General features: G+C 39.4%; 1 non-coding gene across 1 annotated transcript; it reads right to left on the bottom strand.

Annotated features, from left to right (window-relative positions):
* Positions 1 to 6,663: 6,663 nt before the first annotated feature.
* Positions 6,664 to 6,770, bottom strand: LOC145049038 (small nucleolar RNA R71). Its single transcript, XR_013683159.1, has one exon. It is a non-coding gene; the product is annotated as a small nucleolar RNA R71 (small nucleolar RNA).
* Between the last annotated feature and the right edge of the window lie 2,387 nt (positions 6,771 to 9,157).

Raw genomic sequence — 9,157 nt, 5'->3', positions numbered from 1 at the left:
CAAAGATAAGAAACACTATACATAAAGTACAAAAGGATATTGGAAAATCCAAACCATAAATGAATAGTAAACTACGAACTAGTATGAGTTTTCGCACCGGTTCGTAGTGTTAAAGTAGACTGCAAACTACTGTGAGCGTTTGCGCCGGTTCGTAGTGATGAAGTGGATTGCAAATGCATAGTTGACTGTGAACTACTACGAGCATTCACACCAATTCACAATATAAAATTTACTAATGTGAAAGTGGTTTTGGTACAGATTCAGCTTCCGCCATTCCTAGGCCTTGAAGAATTCTATTGAAGGTGGTCTCAGGTAAGGCTTTCGTGAATATGTCAGCTAACTGATCAGCAGATCTCATGAAGTGAATTTCGATGTTGCCATCTTCTACGTGATCCTTAATGAAATGATACCTCAGTGCTATATGTTTCGTCTTTGAGTGTTGCACTAGGTTGTGACAAATGCGAATAACACTTTCAGAGTCACAGTATAATGGGATTCGTTTCTTACTCAAGCCATAATCATGAAGTTGGCTTTGAATCCAAATAACCTGGGATGTGCAAGAGGAAGCAGCTATATACTCAGCTTCCATTGTTGACAGGGATACACAGGTTTGCTTCTTGGATTGCCAACTGACAAGATTTCCATCAAGAAATTGGCATCCTCCAGTTGTACTTTTCCTATCTAACCCACATCCTCCGAGATCAACATCCGAAACAACTTGTATAAAGAACCCAGAATGCAAAGGGTACTAGATTCCAAGAGAGGACGTTCGCTTTCGATACCTGAAAATGTTCTTGACTGTCGTTATGTGAGGTTATCGAGGATTAGCTTAGAACCTAGCACAATAGCAAACAGAAAACATAATATCTAGATGACTCGCAGTTAGATACATTAAGGAACCTATCATTTGGCGATAGAGTGTCATGTCTGCAGCTGGTTTATCCAAAGAAGGGGTAACTTTCATTTCGAATGCCATTGGAACCTTCACTTTTGAGTCTCCCACCATCCCAAACTTGGCAAGTAGATTCTTCGTGTAAGCCTCCTATATAATAAAGATACCTTCCTGACTCTGTCTAATGTTTAGTCCAAGGAAAAAGTTAATTGGACCCATGGAGCTCATTTCAAATTTAGTTTCCATCAACTTTGGAATTCATCTGTTAGGCTGGGATTAGTAGATCCGAAGATGATGTTATCAACCTAAATTTGGAAAATCATCAAGTGATCACCCTCTTTCTTACGAAAGAAGGTTGGGTCAACTGAACTTTTTTAAAATTTTGACAATTTTAAGAATCTAGTAAGAGTTTCATACCAGGCTCTTGGAGCTTGCTTCAGACCGTAAACAACCTTGTCTAGGATGTATCAGTGATTGGGGTAATTCTCGTTTACAAACCCAGGTGGTTGTTCCACATATACCGTCTCTTCAAGTTCGCCGTTCAAGAATGCACATTTGACATCCATCTAAAATACTTCTAAGTTCTTGTGCGCTGCATATGCCAAGAAGATGCGAACGGATTCCAACCTTGCAACTGCTATGAAGGTTTCTTCGTAGCCAATACCTTCTTCCTGGCAGTATCCCTTCATAACGAGTCTCGCCTTGTTTCTGATCACGTTCCCTTCTTTATCCAGCTTATTGTGAAATACCCATTTCAAACCAACAACTGATGCTTAAGGTGGAGTGGGAATTAACCTCCAAACTTTGTTTCGTTCGAACTCATTGAGTTCGTCTTGCATCGCTTGCACCCAATCAGAATGATCAAGAGCAACATTGACAGTTTTGGGTTCAATATTGGAAACGAATGATTTAAACATACAAAATTCCACTTTAGAGAATAATGTAGTTTGTTTCGCTTTTTGTTGGGATCTTATAAGCACTCCAGCAGAAGACTCACCAATTATTTGAGATTTCGGATGATCTCTGGTCCATTTGGTTAGAGGATGGTAATTCGGATCATAAGAGGGATCAAATTCTGTGTTTACCTCCTCGAACTCTGATTGTACATCCGAATCATCATTCACATCTTTATTCTCCGCCTCGAATGATAATAGATCCTCTTCTTCAGGAATGGAGTTGTCTCCTTCAAATGGAAGTTCGTGAGTCACTGTTGGTGGGTCGATGGATGAAGTAGAACCCTCCCCCTGTAATGGAGTGTTTGTATCTTGTGGAATTGGTTGCTCCCCCTGAAAGCTTGCAATTTTATTTGAATCAAGATTCTCCCCCTGGAGAGGTGTGCTAGATGGGTGTGATTCTTTTATACTTTAAGATTTGCTTTTTAGATCTTTCGCAGTATCATCAATTATTTTATTCAATTCATCCTCTTTATTGTCTGTTTCTTTGGATTCTGATGATATAGCCTTCGCTGGCTCATCAAAGAGTAACATTAAATTCCTCACATAGATTGGAGATAGGAATCATGGCTAGACTTGCCTTAGGAAAGATCACCTTCGATTGACTCTCATTCGACTAAATCCTCTTTAAATAGTTGTCGTCAAACGTGACATAGTAGGTTTCTTCCATCTTTTTGGATCATTTGTTTAGAACCCTATATGCCTTAAAGGTCAGGGAATATCCCAAAAATATACCCTCATCAGCTTTCACATCGAATTTGTTTTGTTGTTCCATGGAGTTGAAGATGAAACACCTGGAACTAAATACATGAAAAAACTTAACGTTAGGTTTGTGATTCTTTATTATTTCATAAGGAGTGATGGAAAATCGCTTATTCAAGATAGGTTGGTTTTGGGTGAAGTAGGCAGTTGCAATCGTATCCGCCCAGAAATAGAGAGGCATACATGCGAAGGATAGCATGGTTCTCGCAGCTTCGCACAAGAAGTGATTTTTCCTTTTAACTACATCGTTCTGTTGTGGAGTACAGGGATCAGAGAAATTATGCAAGACTCCCTTCTCAACAAGAAATTCTTCAAATGCTTGGTTTTTGAATTCCAAACCATTGTCACTACGAACATTGCGAACCGGCTTTCGCAGTTGAAGCTCTGTCCGTTGTATGAAATCCTTGAGTTTTAGTGTAGCTTCAGATTTCTGTTTAACAAAATACACCCAAGTGAAACGTGAAAATCATCAACTATGACAAGAATATACTTACTACCACTAACACTTTCGATTGCAGAAAGACCACACATGTCGATATGTAGAAGTTCTGGTGGTTCAATGACTTTCGTGTTTACTGTCGTTGAATGACTTTTCCTGCTTTGCTTCCCCATTTCACAGGCTGCACATAAATGATCCTAGTAAAATTTAAGGAGAGGAAGTCCTCGCACGTGATCACCAAGAACAAGCTTGTTGATGTCTTTGAAGTTGAGGTGCAAAAGTCTTTTATGCCATAGCCAACTTTCGTCAGAGTGAGCTTTCATGAGTAAGCAAATGGCAGGCTTCCCTTGTATTAGATTCAAATGTAACGGATACATTTGTCCTTTACGATTTGACTTAAGAAGGATTGCTTTGGTTTTCTTTTCGATGATTTCAGACCCTTCGTCGTCAAAGGATACATTTAAACCCATTCCTACAACCAACTGCGAAACATCGATGAGGTTGTGTTGAAGGCCTTCTACGTAAGCCACTTTACGAATCGAAAAATCTTCATTCGTTATCATCCTATAGCCTTTTATCTTTCCAAAAGAGTTATTTCCATATTTCACATTCCACCATCTTTGAGAGTCATAAACTCTCGCAACTCCTTCCTCCCAGTCATGTGACGCTAGCAACCACTATCAATATACTATTCAGAGTCGAACTGCTCGTCCCTTATTACCTGCGAAAATCAAGCTAGTTTAGGAACCCAAAGTTGCTTGGGTCCTTGTGAGCCTTTTGAAGAAAGGGGAAAAGCAATTGCAAAATCAACCATATAAGTATGCTTAACTAATGTGGCCTCATCTTTCTTTATTATGGTGAAAACTTTTATCCTTTTATCTTTTCCGTTTGTTTCTTTTGGAAAAGATTGTTTTTGCTTATGTTTGATTTGAATTTTTGCGAACTCCTTTTCAACTTTCTTTGAGTTAGTATTTGATTTCTTGAATGGACTTTAGGATTTGAAATTAACTTTTCTTTTCCTTTAGCTTCTTTGGATGAAGCTTTCATGGGTTGCGAGTGATGAAAGTGATGAGCTTTTGGATTCTCCATAGGCTTATTTGAAAAAGTAGGTTTTTGAACAACTTTCTGTCTAGAGTCCTGTGGACTGCAAAAGTGACAGTGCGAAGATTGTCTGGGGTTCACACACCAAGGGGCTTTCGCATTTCGATTGAAAGGTTTTTCATTGCAAACATAGTTGGGATTTTGGGATTGGCAAAATTGCTTCCTGATATGTGCATATTTAGTTCATATTAAGTATAGATCTTTATTTATTTATTAGCTAAATTATTGCATTTCATGGACAAAAGGTACTTAAAAGTGTTTGAATTATGTTTTCAGTCCAAAAGTGAAGCTCAGAAGCAGAAGGAAGCAGGAGAAGCGGTTGAGAGCTCGAGAATGGAACAAAGAAGAAAAACACTAAAAATAACACCTACTCGGCGAGTAGGGTCGACTACTCGGCGAGTCCAAGCAAAGATTCAAGAAGATAAAGACTCGGAAACCCAGAGACTTATCACAATACGGGGACTGAGAGATGGACTCGACGAGTCGGCACCTGACTCGACGAGTCGATTCGTATATATAAAGATAACTCCTCAAAACGATGGGGAGGAATTCTGGAACGATTCAGAAGAGTTTAGCTGCGATTAAGAAGTCAGAAAAACCCTAGAAGACGAAGTTATAAGCTAGAATTCAATTCCGAAGGAGATTTGAGGCAAATTTCATCATTCTACTTAATCTTTTGTTTTGTCATTATGGTTATACATTTAGACTCTGTTTGTTTGCTGTTATTTACTTCAATTATGAGCTAAAACCTTTAGACTTCTGTTTGGGGATACAAAATTGATACTATGGTTTGATTATTGGTAGGATTAATTCTAAGTTGGTGATTTTTGTTATTTTAGCTTGGTAAAGAACCTTGTGTGTGAATAATAATTAATTTTCTGTTAATAGGAAGATAATTGATTAGCATGAACATCTATTGATTATCAACCTCATATGCTATGTGACCACTTTATCATATGTCTAGGATTAATGAACATGAAATTAGAGTTAATAAGAAAATTGAGTAAATTCATGTGCAAGCTTGTGTGATGACCATCAACAAGAAGTTAATTAAAAGATTAAATTAGTTAACTATTGCAAGTCTAAATTAACCCGAATAATTCATCTAGTGAATTTAATTAAATTAGACAACTGGCCACTGTTTAAGTTAGTTTATTTGCTAAGGATTAGTGTAGTGAATGCGAATCTAGTCACTTGAATCGGTAACCAAAGAAATAATTAATTCATTACACTATTACCTTGAAATCAACCATAGGATCAATTGAGCTGAACTAAACAGAAGTTCCTTCCCATTATTGAATCTAGTTAATTTTTTTTTCTAGTTTTTAGATTAAGTAATAATTAGTAAGTTTCTAGTCTTGTAAAACTAGAGAAAACCCCCTACTTATTAATTAATTTAGATAGAATTAGTTTTTTTTTAGTTTTAATTTGTCGTTCCCTGTGTTCGATACCCTACTTATTTAACTATACCACAATTGATAGGTTCACTGCCTTTGTGTGTTATTTTATAATTGAAAGTAGGTTTAAAACTAAGTGAGTTTGCACACATCAAGTTTTTGGCGCCGTTGCCGGGGAACGGTTCTAAAATTAACATTAAATTCTAATTTAATCGATCCTTTGTGTGGGGTTTATCTTACACAAAGTTAATTGAAAGGTAATTCAGTAAGTAGTATAAGTTTTAATAAAAATCCGTTTTTAAAGTAACTAGAAATTTTTTTTGTTTTTGCCTTGAACTCGTCGAGTGCACTCGTGCCGACTCGGCGAGTACGTCGTTATTTACAGCTTTAATTTTTTATTTTATTTTTGTTCTTTTTACGTGTTTTCTGTTTTTTTACAGTTGTTTCATGACCCGAGGATCCGATACACCTCTGGTCCCTCCTCTTGAAGACCCGGAATCCGCACTAAGGATGAGCAAAGGCAAAACCATTGGAGAAACCGCTTCTTCAAAGAACTCACCACTCAAAAACCTCAAATCCATTTTCAGCAAGAAGAGGAGCAGCAAAACAGGAGCATCCAGTGCCTCTTTGATAATCGGAGACCCAATTCAAGAAGACACCGAGTACGAGACCGAGGAAGAAGAAGAACCCACATACGAGCACGAATCCGAGTTTGAAGACGATTTAGCTATCACTATGGCTAATATCGATGAAGTCCCCATGGGGGAATGGAAGAAGAGGATGCGCGATGACACCGGCTCGGGACTTGTGCAGCCCGCAATTCCCGCAACCGCTACTTTCGAACTAAAAGGCCATATTCTCGCTCTACTCAAGGAGATTCCTTTTTATGGTAAGGATCACGAAGACGCCTACAAGCACTTGGACGAAGTGAATGATGTGGCTGACTACTTCAATGTACCGAATGTCCCACACGAGACCCAGCTTCTTCGCATGCTCCCAGTCATGTTCAAAGGTGCTGCAAAGGATTGGCTAAAGTCACTTTCTCCTGGATCGGTCACCACATGGGCCAAGATGAAAAAAGAGTTCATAGACCACTTTTGCCCACCCTCCAAAATAGCCAAGCTAAAGAAAGCCATTGCCAACTTCGAGCAACAACCCAGAGAATCTCTTTATGAAGCTTGGGAAAGGTACAAGAGCTTGCTTAGAAATTGCCCACATCATGACCTTAATAGCCAACAAGAGGTCTCCATTTTTTACGATGGAGTCAATGTCACCACAAGGCAATTGCTCGATTCTCAAGGCCCGCTCACAAAGAAGGCGCCCTCGGTAATCAAGGAGTTAATTGAAGAATTCTCTAAGCACTCTAGAGAATACCACAATCCAAGAAATGAAGTAAGTCGAGGGGTAGTGAACTCGGCAAATGATAGCATGGTGGCGATGATAGCTAAGCTCGATAGTCTAGATAGAAGAATGACAAAAATGGATCAAACAATCCATGCTATTCGGGTTGGATGTGAAAATTGTAGAGGGCCCCATCTCACAAAGGATTGTGATTTGGATGAGAATGGAAACAAGAAGGCTCAAGTATTCTATTCAAGTGGCGATCGATACGACGAGAATTGGCGGAAACCGAAGAAGGAATGGCTCCCATACGAAGAATACAAGAAGGCTAAGGAGGAGAAATATAAGCAGAAAGAGAGGGGATTTTATCAAAAGGAAGAACCGGTGATGGAAAAGAAAGAAGATTTAGAAGAATTGTTCGCTAGATTCATAGCCGCATCCGAAAAGAGACACAATGATCACGATGCTGCAATACACGAGGCCAGAAATATGCTAAGGAATCAGCAGGCATCCATTCTCAACATTGAGAAGCAGCTGGGACAACTTGCACATCAAGTGAACGAAAGAAGACCGGGGTAACTTCCAAGTAACACCGAAACCAATCCAAGAATGGAGAATGTGAGTGGAGTGACTTCAAGCAATGAAGAAATTTTCACACATGCACAAAGGATCTCCAAGAGGAAGACAGAAAAGGCAGAAGAGTCGGCTCCAGCTAAACTCAACCAGACTCGCCGAGTCCCTCTAACAGACTCGACGAGTCCATGCGTAAATGACAAAACTGTCATTCCCTTAAAGCCATATAATGCCCCTTTGCCATTCCCAATCAAAGCCATGCCTGTGGAAAAAGTTGAAGCTTATAGAGCCTTTATGAAGCATGTTAAAGCCCTACAAGTCAATGTGCCATTTGTAGAAACGATGCTCAAAACACCCAAGTACTTCAACTTACTAAAAGGTCTCTTTGCTGCTAGGAAAGACTTGGCTGAAGTCGTGGAGATAATATTGAGTGAGCTACCCAAAAAGAAGGGCGATCCGGGGAGTATCATAATTCCGTGCCAATTTGGAAACACATTTGTCACTCAAGCGTTGACCGACTCGGGTGCAAGCATCAATCTGATGCCTTTCTATTTCTTTAAGAAGCTGAATTTACCAGAGCCAAGGCCGGTAAACATGAAGATCCATTTGGCAGACAAAACAACAATTCATCCACGAGGCGTTTATGAGGATCTTCTTATTAAAGTCGACAAGTTCATATTTCCAGTAGACTTTGTGGTGGTTGATATGGAAGAAGACCCGAAATTCCGATTATTTTGGGGAGGTCATTTTTAAACACTGCATGTGCTTTAATCGATGTATGAGAGTCTACACTAACGTTAAGGGTAGGTGACGAGTCCGCAATATTTAGAGCTGTACCAGAAGCCAAGCAAGAAGAGGAAGGAAAAGAAGAGATCTCATTTATCGGTTTAGATGATAAGATACTACAAAAAGAACTTGCACTTTTGCAAGAAGAAGATCCAAGCAAGTTTTTGCTACCTTCTGGAGAGGATGGAGATGCTAACAAGGACTTGGAGGAGATAGAAAAGCTACTGGAAGGAGCCGACTCAGAAAACACAGCAGAATTGGTGAAATACGATACGACTCGCCGAGTCACTTTATTGGACTCGACGAGTCCAGTCAAAATTGCCAACAACTTGGATGACTTAGATCTACTTGTTGCTAGTTCTCTGCATATGCTAGACTTGGATAATTTTCATCATTCTTTAGAAGAACAAACAGCAGAAGGAGAAATGGACACGGAAGTTCAACACGTCCATATAGCATGTCTTGATGCAATTCCGCTTGAAGATGAAGTAAGCACAGAAAAAGAGGAGAAGGCAAATGATAGGAGAGTTGATGCTGGTCAACCTTTCATTACCAAACCTAGAGCACGAACTTTCACAAGCTTTGAAGTAATTAAGTTTAAGGAAAAGGAGGTGCAAGAGAAGGTGAAAAAGAGTGGGGTGAAGAAGAAAAAGAGGAGAAGGGAAGCCCAAGCAGCTGAGGATGATGCTGTAAAGAAGAAAAGGGAGGAATTAAAACGGGCTTACAAAAAAAAGATCCACGCTTACAAGACAAAGTACAAACCATAAAAGATTAGGTGGGCATTCCCGATGCTGGAAGATGACGAGATGTAGATGGGAAGGAGTCCAGCTAACGACTCCTTAAAAAGAAACGTTTGGCGGGAGGCAACCCGTTATTTAGAGTTTGCCTTCTTTTATCTTTTTACGTTTTTTTA

Source organism: Lactuca serriola, chromosome 4 (genome assembly GCF_051521515.1).
Source record: "Lactuca serriola cultivar US96UC23 chromosome 4, Lser_US96UC23_V15, whole genome shotgun sequence".
Lineage (NCBI taxonomy): Eukaryota > Viridiplantae > Streptophyta > Magnoliopsida > Asterales > Asteraceae > Lactuca > Lactuca serriola.
This window is presented reverse-complemented; position numbering and strand designations above follow the sequence as displayed.